The following is an 18824-nucleotide window of genomic DNA, read 5'->3' as shown; positions in this document are numbered from 1 at the left end:
TGATAATTATCTCCAGTATAATGTAGAATCTAGAAATAAGTAACCAGCTCTTAGTGGCATTTTCCTTTTTTCGTTATGGCTTTGTAAACAGTCAATAGATTTTGTTACTTGTTTAAGGATTTATTTACACGCAAAAGTAGTTATAACTATTATGTATCTATTTTTGTGGAATGTTTTATCACGAATGAACAAATGTTATTTGTATCAACTTTACTTAATCAATATTGGTTTTCTAATGTTATGTGTGTGTGTAGTTTTTAAGTTCTACCTTCAAACAGACAGGAAAAATAAGTTAAACAATAGAAGCTATTATTTAGTGGAATTATAGAATAAATAAAATAAATTGCTACGAAATTTTTTTATTTACGTGTACTTTGATAAAAAAAATTCCTTATGCACCGAGATGATTTTTGTTTTATTTTTTTGCCAGAATTTACGTTGGAGTTCAGCTACATCACCTTTACATTTTGAACCAAACCCAGAAAACAAGGAACCTCCTTGATAAAGCATTAGAGAAAACTCGACTTCTTGGGGGACTTTTAATGGAGAATAAAAGAACTCATAAAGCTACCACAGTTAGTCCAATGGCAATTTATTTACCACTAGATATATTTCAGGTTAAAGCAGTGGCCATTTCAAAAAAGCAATATACAAATCGTGAGTTATCACAGAAATTCGAACATAGGTTAGCTCGCAGAGTTCCGAGCACATTACTAACTAGCTATCTCGACTCACCTAGTTGATTGGTTCATTTCAGGTTTTTAATTATTGCCTTAATAATGCTCCAAATTAAAATAAAAAATTTTTTTAATTAGTGATTAACTTTTAAGCAGTAATGCAAATAATGTTAATATTTTTTTAATAGTACCTAGTGATAGACATGTAGTTGAAGTTACGTGATTTTTCAGAGTAATGAGATTCGATGTAATATATCGACTANGTGATTAACTTTTAAGCAGTAATGCAAATAATGTTAATATTTTTTTAATAGTACCTAGTGATAGACATGTAGTTGAAGTTACGTGATTTTTCAGAGTAATGAGATTCGATGCAACTATGGAGAAAGATGATTCAATGTGCCATTTTAAGTGGTGATGTATTTTCAGTGATGATGGAATATTCAGGTGGTGAGGAGTTTGTATTGGTATAGTGGGCCAAATTGAAGATTGCGATGAAATCAGGAGATGATGAAAAGAATACTTGAACTGGATCAGAATTAATAAAAAGCTTTTATTTACTAGTATATTTGCAGAGCTCGAGTTACAAAATATAAAAATCATTCATACGAATTTCAGTTGAATCAATTTTGCATAATAATATTAATAAGGACAGGCCATGGGAGACAAATCCCCCACAACCTGCCTAGTCAAAAGCCAAATTAAAAAGTACCTGTAATTTGTTCCCGACGGACACAGAAGCATTGGTAGGAGATCCAAAATTGGCGATCTATTAAAATATTACATAGCCAAAACAAAGCCAACCAGCCTATCAATATGGGTTTATACCTTGGCGATCACGAGTCGCCAACAAATTTATGAGAATTATTACAACCATGCAACCGAAACATTTAGCCGTTGGAAAATTAGAATAAAAAGTTATAAATAGATTTTTGTTTTCGATTAAAGGCGACAGTGAATGTATAAGTCTGCATTAATAATGTAATAAAAAAAGTATCCGAAAATCAGCTTAAGTAATGAAAGATATTTTAAAAGATAGAAAATAAATATGTGTATGCCAATTGTGGCATCACAGTAATATATCGACTAATTGAGATTCGAAGTGATAATCCCCCCAATTGGTGATCATGGACTCCTAGAAAAGGAAATTCTCATTCACGTGGAGCACCACTGAGTTACTCAACACAAAGAAAGTTTAGTATTCCTTTAGATGGCATACATGATAGATGGCAATACTAGAAAAACTAATTAACACTAGGTTGCCTAAGGAAGTCATTTTGACTGCTTTTAATTTCAATTAGAAAAGCAATGATGTAATGACACAATTTCTTAGAATTTTGTATAACATATAATTTTTTATTGTTAAAATTTACTAATAACTTGTTATGTAACTGTACTAATATAAAAAATATTAAAAATTAATTTTGAACAAATTTCTCTACACATTATTTGTTCTTTTACAATCCAGTCATTTTGACTGCTTTTGAGCAATATAGGTACATACTAAGTTTCTGTCTTCCTAGTGTTAAAGCACATTCTATGGTTCATTTGGCGAAACACAACTTAACCACTACCTAACTCTAATGTCTATTACCTCATAAAAAGTTTGGCATAACCTAACTCCAATATCTAGTTAAATTTCATTCTTATGGTGTTCTAACTATACAAGTTTTTATCGGTTTCAAAACTGTAAAAGCAAGACATTGTCCTAATTGTAAACTTTGCGGTTAATTGGATGGACGGATTGCTGGCGATTATTTTACCGTTATTTTAGAATAAAATTTCTATCAGTGAAGCATTACAATCATTTTTGTAATATTCTGATAAAATAATTCTATAAAACAAAAATGTTTATAATCTGGAATATAAAATATTAGTAATGAAATTAGTTTCTTGAATGTAAGTTTATTAAATACTTGTCATAAGAAATAATTTTTAGAGTGGTTATTTAAAGTAATAACAGACTCGAACGTTCAAAATTTTTATTTCAGGTGTTACATTATCTCCTCTGGCTTCTATTCGCAACTGGAAACTAAATATTTCTGTTCGAAAAAAGACAATTTCACTACAGTACCACATAGCTTCAAGTAGCAGTTAAATGTACCATTATCAAAAATGTCCCGAACTATTTAAAATATGATTAGACATAACTAAAATAAAATTAAACTATTAAAGTAACTAGTATAATTACTTTTATTTCCCCATCGAACCATTTCAGCTATGCGCAAAGGCGAAGAACATTAAATATTTTTAAAAATATCTTGTTTTTTACAGTATTTCTGTGTTTTTATGTTGAGTTTGTTACACTTGTTGTTTTTGTCTCATTGTTTTTTCTAGTATTTTAGATATGGCCTCAAAGTAATTACTAGGGCATAGAATTCAGATTCATTTCAAAACTTCCGTTTTCAATTTTCATTGTTAGTTTTAAAAGAATATGTTTAATTGGTTGTGGAATTTATATGTATTTAAAAATTAACTCTGATTCAACTTATTAAAATAGTTAAAAAATGTTGTCATTGAAAAACTTCCTACTAATTTTATTATTATTTTTTTGCAAAAATTAAATCATAAATGTAAGGAGCTAAATCCTAAAAAATCAAAATATTAGAACAAAATTTTATGTGAAACAAAATATTAGAATATTAAAAACGTATTAACTAAAATTTAAATGGCGACAACGATTTGACAATTTGAATTATCAATTTAAATGGGGGAAAAGATTCCTTATTAATTTGTGTTATCCCTTCTAGTTTATAATAAACTATGCACTACGAATAATAAACAATACCATCATACAAAAATTATTTTTACTTATTTATTCCTTTTCTCTTAACATTAGCTCAAATAAACTTTATTCGTTCCAATAGCTGAACTTCGTTCATGGGAGCAACTTCTTATAGTTTTTCTTTACTATGTATTTCATACAAATTTTCAATTGGATGAGTTGGTGAGCTAGCTGACCACGAAAGCACTGTAATTTTGGATTGCTCCATTCAGATCTTAGTTGATTTCGATGCATCAATTAAATCTAAATATTCTTAGAAAATAAAATCATTCTCAAATAAGTCTTCTGAAGATGGAATGTAGTTTTCGGGAATATTTTAATAAATTTATGAATTGACATTTTTTTCGATTATGGCTCATTCATGGCTTATGTAACTTCCATACCATTTCACTAGCTGCAAACTTTACCGAACTCTAAGGAGAAGCTCTTTATTGAATTCTTCTTATTTCATCCTTCGAACTCGAACACCTTGATTTCAAAAGACACATTGAACTTAATTTTGTGACTGAATGATATCTTTTTCCCTAACAATCAAACGCCACAACAATCTTAAACAGCACCATCCCATTCTTGTAAGCTTTTATTTTGCATTCAAAAGCGATTTTGTTTTCGAAACAAAAGTTCGAAAATAATGGTTGATTTAAAAACGTTTTCCTCTCTTTCCATATTTTAAGCAAATATTGCACATCCTACGATTTTTTTTAAACTGTAACCTTCAGTTTTCCGTACTCTTTGGCGTCCAATTGCAACGCAATCCCAATTGCAACGTTAATTTCCAAACTTTCAAATTTTTCGATACTCTTACAAAATTCTACAAACGTTTGAATGAGAATAATTTAAATAGTTAGCTATATTTAAAAATATAGTGTATACTTAGTGGTACGTAGACTTAAGTGTAAAAGAACGCGAATAAAGTACAAATAAAGTGCAGAAATGGACATACCACATTTTCAGTTCTCTAAAAGGAACTTCTTCAGTATCTAAACACCAAGTGACAGTAGAAGAGTAAAGACATAAACACGGGCAAAGGGATTTAACTAATCAGGACAGAGGAACAAGTTTGAAAAAAATATCAAAAAGAAGAATGATAAGAAGAAGGTGCAATAGGGATTTGAGGGAACACCGGGAGAACGGCAAAATATTAAATTAGAATATATTTCGAAACGTTGGGAAAGAGTGGAATACTAGAAGGATAATTAACTTAATTATTAAAATTCTTCAAATGTGATTCCCAGAAATCAAGTTCGGGAAATGAAGAGCACTGTTGAATGATTTTTGTTGAATGAATAGAAAACTGGTCACGCAATCCAGCAAACTTTCTAACTCAAACTTTAAAAACTTGCATGCTTTACACTGTTATCAGAAAATCAGTCCCCAAATTTTTAAGATTTTTACTAAATTTGAGTTTATAGCTGTTTTTCCGCAAGTCAAAATGCTGCATTTCACCAACCTTAAAGAACCTATTGCTGATATTAATACCCGGGGCATCTATCTAAAATTCTTGTCAGTGTGATCTATCATGTATCGTATATTGATTGCGAACATGTTGCGACAAACTTCTGAGAGAGTCAGTGTACATCATCAGAATTAAATTTGATGATGGCCGGAAATGTTGTCGCTCGGAAACGTGGCTGGGAGCGTTTTCCTCTTATGAAGCTTATGAATAGGTTATAATAGGAAAGCACACCAAGTCGCCTACGATGACATTTCAGAGCATGGATTAGGAATTTGTGTAAATGTAACAAAAAATTTGTCTCCCGGTGTTACTAATACTTGGGATATGTCTCCTTCCACTCCAAGTGCGCAAATGCTGTACTGAATCATCATGTATTCTGGAAATATTATACAGTGAAACCTCTCAGGAGTGACTACTCTCTGTAACTAAAAATCCACTGTCGTGCACCACAGTTAAATGGTCATTAATGAAGATTGGTCGTTCTTAGGAGTTACCATCATTGACTTCAAAAATGAGATAGAAGGGGCATATTTCTTCGCAAACGATTTTAATTTTATACAGTGTCATTTTCTCAATTCGGAAATGCCATTTCTGTCGGAGTTACGAAAACCGGATCGATAAATAAAATTTATCGTCAATAGAAATGACCTTTACTTATGCATTTATGTGTAAGAACAAATTTACCAATTATGAATAATATCCTCTGAGCCGCCGGTGCTCAGAGGATAGAGGGTTTGCCCTCTAATGAGGTGAACTGGGTTCGAAATCCAGCGAATGGCTGGTTGATGCGAATTCCACATCCGGCTCTCATTGACCACAGTGCTGACTTAAAATGATGACGTGGTGGACGGATTATGGGTTAGAGTCCCCTTTCCATTAGGCCAACCGCGAGAGGACTTCGTATTTTTCCTCTCCATGTCCTCCACAAAGACAAATTTCTCCCACTACTTGATCCATGAGTTCCCTTGTCATCTGGATTGGGTTCAAAATTGCATGACTGCGGAATTGAACAGTAGTATTTCGCAAATTATAAGTTGGGTCTACTGTTCAACGACTTTTATTAAATCCAATGAAATTACGAAGGATTATAAATAAATGAACAATTGTACGTAAATGAACAATTTTGTTTTTTGTTGAAGTTTGCATTTAGTTTTATATCTCAAAAACTAGTTGGCTTTAAAGAAATTGAGAATAGGTTTGTTTGTTTGAGATGCTTAGTGTTTTTCTAAAATAACTTTTTTCTCTAATTTAACTTTCAATTCTGAAAATAAATCATTTATAGCATCGTCCAGTGTACTCTGACTGCATCCCAAGGTTGCAGAACTCTTTCAGAGGTCATAAAAGAAAAACTCTTTAAATAGGAGCCACTCACGAATATTTTGAACCTACTCATTATGCATTTGAACCTACTTATTTGTTTTGTTAATATTTTTTGTTTTGAAATTTTTCATGTTTTCTTATTTGATCTTCACCGCATTTGATGCACAGGTGACCCCATTTTCTTTGATGATCTTTCCTAAAGGTTTACTTCAACACAAAGTCTATTGAAAAATTCCGTGGCTCCTAAAAGTATTCGCAAATGGAAGAGGTCGCTGCATAGAGGTGGTCGTTCCAGGAGGTTTCCCTGTATAGGATATATTACCCATGTTTTAGGTTTTATATCGCACCTATGAGGTTGCTTTTCTGAGTATCGTGAAACAAATTAAATCTGATATCTGAAATTCACTTTCTGAGTATTCTTGACATTCTTAAAATACTTAATCATTAATTAGTTTGAAACACTAATCCCGATGTTATAAAAATATTTTACAAATTCAAAACATTAAAAGGATAAGTCACTGTCAACAAAAGACCATAAGTTTTCCAAGATGCTTATTTTGCTTTTAATGACATTTTATACTTGCTATCTCGACTGATGAAAGTAAAACAGATGTATTTTTGTTGCTTGAAAGAAGAAAAACACAACTCGCTCTTTACAAAAACCATTAAAAATATTAAGTTTCATTCATTTTTCATTCCACTTTGAGAAAACAAATTGTTTGGAAAGCTTCCAGAGAATATTTTCAAGTTGAAAAAGTAAACTATTCTACTGTTTTTATGCACTCGAAAAACATATTTAACAGTAATTTAACTGTTGTGTATAGCATTATAAACATACTCATGATTATAGGTTTTTTTAAAAAAGATATTTATTTTCTTCGCATTTTGATATATTATTATATCCAATAAAAAAATATTTTTTTTGAATGATAATATTAAGATTACTTAAATATAGGCATAATAAGATTATTTTTCATATTCAATTTCATAGAAAAGCATTATTTTGATATAAAAAATGGATATAATTAGCTAGAGTTTTTAGAGGAAAATAAAGTTTTGCGTTTGAAAAAAGTGCTGGTCTCTCTCAAAACGGTTTCAGTTTTTCTTGCATAATATAATTAGAAAAAATATTAGAAATTAAAGACGCATATTTTGACAAATAAATAAATATATTATTATTAGTTATATTGCTGGCTAATTATATATATATATATATATATATATATATGGGTGATTCTTTTTAAACATGACAATTCGGAGCAAAAAATTTTTTCAAATTTAAAGTCTTTAAAATAATTTAAAAAATTTTTTGTATACTTCCTTAGTTACATTTATTAATATCTTACAGTCAGCAGTGTAGTTTATTGACATTTGCTCCAGAAAAAAAATGAAATAGAAATTCACCAAATCTTGAATGCAAGGAAAATGACATATTAACTTAGAAGTTTACAAAACAGTTATTTTAAGTTAATAGTAAGTGACTCAAATTAAGCCATTATGTTAGATGGACAATAAATTGCTTAAGTTAATTCTTTTTATCCACTGTAGAACAAATCAATTTTTTTTTGTTGCTGATATGTGCAGAATAAATTTGTGTGTAATAATCAATCATTAAATAAATAAATAGCTTTGATTACATCCAACTATATTACAATCGTACATAAACTTGGTATTTGTTTAATATTTTCTTTTCCTTCTTTCAGTTTTAGCAGTNCTCCAGAAAAAAAATGAAATAGAAATTCACCAAATCTTGAATGCAAGGAAAATGACATATTAACTTAGAAGTTTACAAAACAGTTATTTTAAGTTAATAGTAAGTGACTCAAATTAAGCCATTATGTTAGATGGACAATAAATTGCTTAAGTTAATTCTTTTTATCCACTGTAGAACAAATCAATTTTTTTTTGCTGCTGATATGTACAGAATAAAGTTGTGTATAATAATCAATCATTAAAAAAATAAATAACTTTGATTACATCCAACTATATTACAATCGTACATAAACTTGGTATTTGCTTAATATTTTCTTTTCCTTCTTACAGTTTTAGCAGTAAAAAAAAATTGGCAACACTTCAATGTCTTCGAATTAATAAGCCAGGATAATGACAAATTCGTAATTTTACGGCATATAACTTTACTTTAATTTAATATTTTCGCCTAAGACGTTTACATTCTGCAGAAAACAACAGGATTTCTTAAAATAACTCTAAATCTATGTAGTTTATGTCATTAATGACTTCAAGATGCCAGGAAAATGACAACACAAAAACCTACTCATCTTGGAAAATTTTTTGAAATAGATTTTGAACCAAAAAATTGGCTCTTTATTCATGCAACAAGACATGTTCATATAAGAGGGTACCTAATCAATCTATTAGCATTAGATATTGATTGCTGGCTCTATCGATTTTGGTTATAAACCACTAAATAAAAGTTGCCAGGAAAATGACAGATTTTCTTGTGACAAATAAATTATATACAGAAAAAATTATTTTAAACGAAGTTTTTGTAAATAATACCCTCTGCGTATATTCTAGAAATGCTTACACCGGTTGAGATAAAANCATATATGAGGTTATCTAATCAATCTATTAGCATAAGATACTGATTGCTGGCTCCATCGATTTTGGTTATAAACCACTAAATAAAAGTAACCAGGAAAATGACAGATTTTCTTGGGACAATCAAGTTACTGACTGAATTTTTTTAACGAAGTTTTTGTAAGTAATACCCTCTGCGTATATTCTAGAAATGCTTACACCGGTTGATATAAAAAAAAGTAGATATTGAAAAATGTATGGGTAGTTTTGAAGCTAGTTATTATTAAAAACATTGTTTGAGACATGCCAGGAAAATGACATTTTGAAGTTCAATTAAATTTTTTAACTATACAAAACAGTCAATGCTAGTGCAAAGTCATTTTAAAATGCTAACAGAAATGCAATTTATCAATTATTTAAAAAAAAGTTCTTTAAGTATTATAGTATTAGAACTTGGAACAAGGGACAGTGAATTGTCATATTTCGTGAGAATCACTCATGTCTTAGACTTTCATTTTCAGTAAGCCGAAACACCTTGATAGCTGAATGCAGAATAAAAATGTATTAAAACTCATGTGAATAAATATTAAAATATCAAAAAATGCGAAAAAAAAGAATCATAGCATTTCAATACCTTGAGATTATGAATATACAACACAAAACAGTACAGTGTGTGTAAGGTGGCGGAGTCGTAAGGACTAAGGCTCCACAATTCTGTGAGCAACTGTATGAGGTTATTATTTCTCACCAGACGCTTTTACATGCATGGTAAGCTGGTATCCATCCATTCGAAACTGAATTGAATTCAAGCAGGGAATTTAGCCCCCGAGGATTGTTCTTTAATCCCGCGTACCAAGATCATGCTTAATGATTGGTCATAATGGCCGTAATAACTTTACCTGAATCAGAATTTTAAGTTTAATTCTAAAATAGTGGATGCCATGTTCGGAAATTATCTCTCTCTTAATTTATTAGTATTACATGACGAAAAAATAATTAAAAAATAAGTTAAGGTTATGTAACTAAAAGTGTGATTGTTTCTTTTTCTTTGCACGGCTATCAGCTGCAAATGATGAAAGTTTTAAATATAATCAAGTTGAAAATATTATGCACACAAGAATAGAATTTGAATAGGAAACACAAATTGTTCAATCACAGTTTAATTGTTATCACATACTGTGACTTATGGGATGTGAAATACTTTGGATCAAATTACGATAAGAGTACGGCTCAGGGGGAAGATACTTTTTAACCATTTTTACCGAAAAATGTTTCGGAACAAAAACTACAAATAAACAGCAATTTTTATGGAAATAATTACCATAAAATCCCTAAATCACTGTAATTTTAATAAATATTACTGTAAAAAATTACGGTACAATATTTGACGGTAGAAATGGGTTTTACGAATGATGCACTCAAAGTTCTGGTAATACCGCAATTTGACAAGAAATTTTTTACAGTGGTGACAACAGAAATCTTTCCTCAAGCAATTTTATCGGATATTTTGTGGTGTTGTGAACATTACTGAAATGGACAATGACATATTAATATAAATAAAATTAAATTACACCTTCACCAATCACAGCGTTTTTGCAACATTTAAACAACTGAGAGTCTTAATGTCTTAATATGTCGTCCAATTAGCCTTTGTGTAGTGAATATTTGATTTTGCCAATAGAGTTTCAACTTCATTGATAGATACAACGAATCACATGTTCTGCGGAATCACATGTTCTACCACACCATCCACATTATAGCCATAACTAACGGATAACATTAATCTTTCATCATTTTGCTCAGTTAGCTTTTTTGTGATACTAAACATATAATTAAAATTTGTAATGATGTATATTCTTATTTCAAGTATACAGACGCAACAGATATCAGTAATACACAAAATAAACAAACGTGATTGTATATTTATTTGTTAAAGCAAATATACGAAATTTTTATTTAGTCCCATAAATTAGTTTGTATAAGCACAATAAGCAATATTGGTTTGTATTAGTTTGTATAAATAGCACATACTACTAAATAATTTTACAATTAATGTAGCAACTTGTTTTTTTCCCCTCAAGTTATCATAATGAAACATTTTAACATATTTTAAAAACATTTTTAAATACAGAATTAAATAATATTTCTCCATAGATTTAATATCTGTTTCGCTCAACTAATTAATCTATGTTATGCTTTTAACCATATTAGCAACAGTATGTCTTCAAATTAAAACCTAGATCTATATGCGATTTTAACAAAACTTAACTAGTTTCGGTAGGTTTTTCCCTAAATAATAAACATTACTTTTTTATTTATGTTTATAAAATAAAATGTACAGAATAGTCTTAGTTAAAATTTAGATATTATTATTGCTTATTATTATTATCGGAAAACACAGTTACGAAACCATAACATCATTTTTGATTAGTTATGTTACAAAAATCAATGAATAAAATAAACCAATTATTTTCTCTTATTAAAATCCAGATCAATTATAAATACTATTTGCATTTTCATTAAAGTTACTAAAATACAATAGGCAGAAATGCTATTCTAAAGCAATATACGATTTGAGATTCATTAAAGAACACTAATATTATTTTTCAGACATCCACTTCTAGCGCGAAGTTTATTTTTATACCTATTAGCACAAAAAATTGTTTTTCTCTTAGAAGGCTTCAGTCCTTAGCCTTTCTTAGAAAACCCTCTTAAAAAGATCTATTTTAAACCTTTCTTAGAAAGCCCTTCTAACAAGATATTTTCTTCCTATACTATAATAAAACTAGACGATCTTGTCAATCGAGGAATTACATTTCTCTTAAATTCAAATATAGATTCAATAGAGCAATAAAAACAACTCCAAAATATAGGATTAAACCTATACTGTAAGAAAATCAATTTTTCTTCAAATGTACTCTGACCGCTTTAAGAAGACACAATAATAGAAAACGACAAAATCTCTTCACCATGATAGAAATTTAAACAAATGAATATTTTATGTAATAAACATTATTTCAAAACTGCGAATTTTCTTCTAATCTCTCTAAGCCAATTCACCATTATGCAACCCCTTTGGACTCATAATTTCTTCCCATATAACTTTAAAAATGTCACTTTATTCTCATTGTGACCGTAATTTTAGTCCAGGTTCGCAAACTTTAATCTGTTTCTCACAGAAAAGGCTATCAGCTGAAACATACGATCAAAACACTTTCCCTGATCCTTTGGTTCTAAAAGCTCATTTCGTTAGTCTTTTAATACCTCCACAGACGATCAGGGACCAGCAAGTGTGACCCAGAGCTAATTACGAATCTGTAATAGCTTTCGAGAATTCTATACTCTGATTTCGAACAATGAACTGCTCAGTTTAAGATCAGCACACTGCTGCCTATTCCTCAGAGAGGTTGTTGAAACCTTTGGTAAAAGTTTTTGGACAAAGAATTTGTTTTATTGTTTGATTAAATGAAAGGGAAGAATACGAATCGAAAAGGAAATGCTTTAAGCATCCCATATAATAATGTTACAAAAATAAAATTATTACATAGTATATTTTATAGAGTTTTCACTCAAAGCTTAATGTTTTGCATTATTCAAATTAACCTACATCCTTCTACGATTGTGTTTTTTTAAATAAAAGCTACCTTTTGCTATGGGCGTAAACTTCAAGATTTTTGAGAACTTCATGGTGAACATCAAGATATACTTTATGGTTAAGTTTAAGATTTTGTGTCAAGAAACTTCTAGATTTTTTTTAAAGCCATGCCTCTATTCGCAAATGTTGCTTTAAGAATGAACTAGCAAATTAACATAAGAAACTTGCCAAGGAACTTTGTATGATCAAATTAAAATTGACTGCACGCAATAAAAATTTTTTCAGGCAAGCAAATTGTCATGATCTCAATAAAGCACACATATTTTTAAGGATGCATTTCCACAACTATAGATAAAACGGCCATATATTTGATTCTTCTAAGAATTTTTAATTTGAAAACATTTCGATAAAATAATAGAAACCTTAAAGTGTAGTTCAGACATACAAAAAACCAGTAACGTTTGCGGGAAGAAATGCAAAGGGTAATTATTAAACCAACATTTTCCTATTAAGCAAAGTATTTTAACAACAAGAAGTATTAAACAAAGTATTTATAACCCAAATTTAGTGTAAAAAACCCTAAATTTTGTGTAAATTATGATATTTTTTTTACATCATACGTATTTACGAAAAATGAGTAACATTGGCGAGAAAACCTAAAACTTGAAGGAAAATAATTGAATAATTCCTTAAACATGTCTTAAACGCTCTTTATGCGCTACAATAGAAGTGAAAAATTTATGTAAAATTGTAAAAATTGCAAATTTATTATAATTGCATTTGTATCTGTGAACTCGCTATTTTTTGTGAACGTGTTATTTCGTAAATTTGTTGTTTAGATTACGTTTTGCGCTTTATTATAAAAAATACCTATAACTCTAAGAAACTGAGCACTATGTAAAACGCACAATAATTATTTAAAGATTCAAAAATTGCACGTAGCCTCTAAAAAATGTATAATTTACGCAGTTAGCTTAATAACTATTCTTATGCAAATATTTTATTTATTAACACCTATATCTCCGGAAAAAAATGCTTATAGCTCTAGCAAAATAGCTATACCTCTAGAAAACTCAGCATTATATTAAACACATAATAAAAATTTAAAGATTTAAAAAATATACATAGCGTAGAAAAAATTTATAATTTATGCAGTTTCCTTAATTACTATTCTTATGCAAATATTTTATTTATAAACACCTATAGCTGTTGAAAAAAAAATTTACATGTCATAAAATATTTAAGTAGCTTTTACGTCTCTTAAATCGGTGATATTAAAGTAGAATTTTTATTTTACATTTCAGCCATATATACTCAATTTAATATAAATCAAGCACAAGTTAAAAATGATAAATATATTGTCTAACACATCCATAAATATCTTATTTCTCATTAAAAATTACGATATTGTTTAATATAAAAAATTTAAACAAATTTTCAATTAACTGTAAACAAGCTTCAAACCATACATATAAAAGTCTAATTAAGAATTAAAATGCTGGTAAACGTGATTAGTATTTTTATTTATTTTTTCCAAAATGCACTGTAAAATGTAAGAGATTGTTAATATTTAAAAACTAAGCTTTATTTTCTTTGCCATAAAAATGCTTAAGCATCTTTTATTTCTCCTGAATCGGTAATATTGGAGAAAATATCGATTCTGCTGTTTCAACACGAGATTTTTCAAGGTAAGAGAAATCCCCTACTGCATCAAAAATCTTTTAAGTAGAGCAAAGGATGCAATATTTTTGTTCGTATTGCTTATGCAGAAACTTCTTGAAAAGCTCTTCACTGCTCAAGGCAATACAGAAACGAATAACAAAATACTTTGGAATCTAGATTTTTCAAAGCCCAGAAAGACAAGGAAAAGGTTAGGTTTTGAGGGAAAAGAGCTTGTATTGGAAAACTCTATTTCAAGAACTTCCTTAATATGGGAAGTCTAGCCCGCGGGGACGCTTGTTCTTTTCTCAATAACTAGTCCATGCACAAAACCAAATGATCGGGGAGTTTTATGTGTTATATGTAACCAAATGAAAAGTCATTTAAATATTTTTACTTTTTCAGTCAAGGTTTTATGAAAAAATGCAAATTTATTTTTTGGGCATAAAATCTGTACTGAATGAGGCAAAACAGTAAAATCTTTCGAAAAATAGACTTTTTTATAAAAATGAAAAGAATATCTAAATATAAGGAAACCCATATATTTTTGGAAAATATTTCAGTGGTGACATGGGAGAATTTTAATATGTATTCTAATACTGAAATAAAAGTTTAATTTAATAAAAATACTTAAAACTTACTTTAAGACACACATTAAAAGATAATATTCTATGATGTTTTTGAGAACAAGTTATTTGTAACTAATTGAAATTTTAAATATGATAAATGAAACCTATATCATTTTGACATTGTATTTCAATGTATATGGATTGGTGTAACATTACTAACAATCACTTTTCACGACGAGTATTAAAAGAGAGGTTTTGTCTTGCGATTATTTCTACATAAGTTAGAAAAAAATTAAAGTTTTAAATAAGGAGCTCTGCTTACATTTTGAAATTAGATGTCATTGCTTATGGGAGGTTGTCGGCTCTTGATTCTTTACTTTATAACCGCCGCTAAACAGCCGACCCAATTTTTAGGTTTACCACTACTAATGTTCAAATCCGTAGCCTTGTAATTTTGAACCCAATCCAGAAGACAAGAGAACTCCTGAATCGAGTATTGGGAGAAATTTGCCTTCGTGGAGGACATTTTGATGGAGCTAACCGGCATTTGCGCTACATGGAGAGGAAAACCACGAGAACATCCCGTGGTTAGCCTGACGGCAAGGGAACTCTAACCCATGATCCGTCTACCACTGAGGATATTTCACGCCAGCACTGTGATCGGTGCTTTGATTCCTTATTGGTAATTCATTACATTTCCAATAAATGTTGCTGCTTCCCTGTGCCTGTTAAGGCAGGGGCACGATTGTTCACGTTTTCCAGTGGCGCCATCTATGGGTAAAAATTCGACTTCTGCCACACTAATACGTCACATCCGTTTATAGGGCGAACCCATTCATACATCAATTCATTTATCCACAGATCGTAATTTTGACCTGAATCAGGGAACGATCCATGTTTAATTCAGATTCAGTACCCCCAGAGGTATTGATTTGTTATACGAACAAGGAGAACTTTGCTACTTGACAGATTTAACATGCATCAGTCGCCATTTACTGCACGGGGTGTCTTCGGCCATCGATTTCCATTAAATACATTCATTTTTCTAAAAATGTCTAATTCAGACTAAGTTTCTAAAAATAGAGGCATAATTAGATTCCAGGAACTAATAATTCTTTCTATCTATCTTTCTTTCTGAGATTAGGTGTCAATAGATTTGAGTGGGAGAACTTGTAATACTTCGATGTAAAGTTAAAATTTCCCTTGTAAACATGATCTTTTCAACAAATTACAAGTTCTAAGTATCATTAAGTAATTAAAATATTTTGCTATTCTAAGTAATTGAAATACTTTGCTTTGAGAGTTTTTCTGTTGCACTTAAAATATCTCTGATCTTACAGGAAAAGTATTTCAGTGAAGTATTATCCCGATTATCTTGCAATACACATTTAAAAAAAAGGATTTTTGCAATGCAAACAGTGAAAGAAATTTATTTATTAGAATAAATAAATTTCTTTAATTGTTTGATGTGTTTATTGGAAGTTGTAAGAAATTAAATTTCTTAATCTGAGAACCCCAGTTTAAGTTCGATACAATTTGGAATTCAGTTGAGTTTTGATGTAGAACATGCCTTATAAAAACATAATAAGTAAAAAAAAATACAAAATGTTTAGATATAACAACATAAATTATGCGTCATGATCTATATTATTTTTGGCTCTCTCACATTCTTTATTTCTACTGGTTATGGAAAACTTATTCTTTAGTTCATTCGTTTATACGTCCATCCGTTTCATCGTATTCCCCTGTTTGTTTCGCTGTATCTGTAACACATTTTACTGTTTGTGTCTTAGTTTAATAATTTTTATAGTTACATTTCTATTTCGTAAATCAAACTGTTCGATCCAAGAATTGCTAAATAATAACTATGCATAGTTATTTCCAAAGGTAACACAGATCTGCAATAAAAAAAATACAAGGGGTCTGATAGCTGAACTTTATGTATTTTTTGTGCTGAAATGGGAAAAAAATAATGAAAAATTTCCATCACTTCACATTTTCTTGAAAATTCAATTTTTCTGGAAATTTATGAACATTTACCATAAAAAAATTCTTTTTTGAATTTCTTTCGTTCTGGTATTATCAGCAGTTTATTTTGGATTGCTCCACGAGTGCCAAAATGCATTTCTTTCACTCACATGTGGACTTTCCCCCCGAACATTTAGGAGCAGTCAGTGAAGAACAGAGGGAAAGGTTCCATCAAGATATCACATATACACTATTTGGAAGAAAGTGACGGGACACGACACTATAACGACATAAATCCATATTTATTAAAATTAATAGGAGGTAGGGCCTCCTTTGGCTGCGATCACAACTGCAACCCTTCTGGGCATGCTTTCTACTAAATTAGCTTTAGTGGCAAGAGGAATTTCCTTCCAAATGTTTAACAGAAAGTTCCATAGTTCATGCTTGCTTTTGGGGATGGAGTGCAGGCCCTCAACTGACGGTCCAATTCGCCCCAGAGATGTTCAATTGGGTTAAGATCAGGACTCTGCGCCGTCCACTCCATGCGTTTAACGTTGTTGTTCACATACCAATCAAGAGTCCTCCTTACGACATGGGATCTTGCCTTGATACAAACATTCATCCATACCGCACGTTGCCCACAAGGTAGAAAGGACATGATTGTCGGGAATATCACAGTATCCATCGGCATTCATCATACCATCAACCTTCACCAGTGGGCCAGCCCCATACCAGGAGAAACACGCCCATACCATCAATCCTCCTCCACCAAACTTTACAGTTGTCCCGTCACTTTCTTCCAGATAGTGTATGTAATATTAAGGAAAATGAGACAAGAACATGCTCTCCGACTACTGTTGGATGATAGCTCGAGATAGACCTGAGATTAAGCATAAGAGAAGATCATCAAAAAATAAGTTTCAGTGGAAAACGAGTATGTACTTAAATAGAAACTTTTTTCTTTTGTTTTTTGTTTGTTTTGCTTTTTGTTTCAAACTTTCACCTACACACACACAATATTTTCTATTCTTGGTCAATCGTCAACTTTACGTAAGTTATCTTAATAAAAATAAATTAAAATGGTATTGTGATGCCACAATTGTCATTACATATTTATTTCCTATCTTTTAAAATATCTTTGATTACTTAAGCTTATTTTTATTAATAGAATTATATTTAAAATAAATCAAAGACTTAATATTTTAAGACGAACATAAAATATTTATTCTTTTTTTCGTATGGATCAATGTAACGGATACTTTTTATTCCATTGCTAGGCAGACTTATTAATTCACTGTCGAAACATAATCGAAAACAAAATCTATTTATAACTTTTTTTTCTAACTTCTAACCGCTAAATGTTTCAGTTTCATGGTTGTAATAATTCTCACAAATTTGTTGGCGACTTGTGATCGCCAAGGTAATTTCTAAACCCAACATCGATATGCTGGTTGGCTTTGTTTTGGCTAAGTTATATTCTGATAACTCGCCAATTTTGGATTTCCTCCCAATACTTTCTGTGTCAGTTAGGAACAATTGTATTCACTTTTAATTCCAAATTTGTGGCGACTAGGAGTGCCCTTATTATTATGAAGCTCATTATTTTTTCAGAAAATCACAAGAGTAAAAGGCTATATGAAACAAACGATGTAATCATTTTAAATGAAATATTTAATATTCACTGTTAAGAATATATACATTAATTTCAGCATTTATTTTCTTGTTATTGCTGATTTTCTATGAGAAATGAATGTTATTTTTAGTAAATTTTGGTTTATTACATTTTATTGACAATATAAATAAATGGACAGAATGATGGACATATAGTCAATATATTAGAATGATTTTCATACTAGCAATGAACTTATTTACTGTCGGTATAGGTTTTTAAGTTTTTAACAGCTCTTATTAAAATATATTTAAAAATTAAGAGTTCTTTTGCCATCGAAAGATGTGGCTAACTGAGAAAAATTCTTTTTTATTACAAGATATAACATTATAAGATGTGTCATAATAAGTAAACATATTTGCCATTCTATAAAATAACCTAGCTTTCACATTTCATTTAATCTTGATTTTATTGTCTCGCTAGATGCTTAAAAAATTAAGAGCTTTCACCTTTAATTTGAATATATAACTCGTTTTGCTATGAAAAAAATAGGAGACTTAGAAATTTGGAAATATAAATGCACATAAAAAAATAGTTCCTTTTGGAATCACCTGAGAGATATTTTTTATGGCTATCGATAAATAA

Source organism: Parasteatoda tepidariorum, chromosome 1, assembly GCF_043381705.1.
Source record: "Parasteatoda tepidariorum isolate YZ-2023 chromosome 1, CAS_Ptep_4.0, whole genome shotgun sequence".
Taxonomy (NCBI): Eukaryota; Metazoa; Arthropoda; class Arachnida; order Araneae; family Theridiidae; genus Parasteatoda; species Parasteatoda tepidariorum.
The sequence above is the reverse complement of the archived record's forward strand: the minus strand, read 5'-3'. Positions refer to the sequence as shown.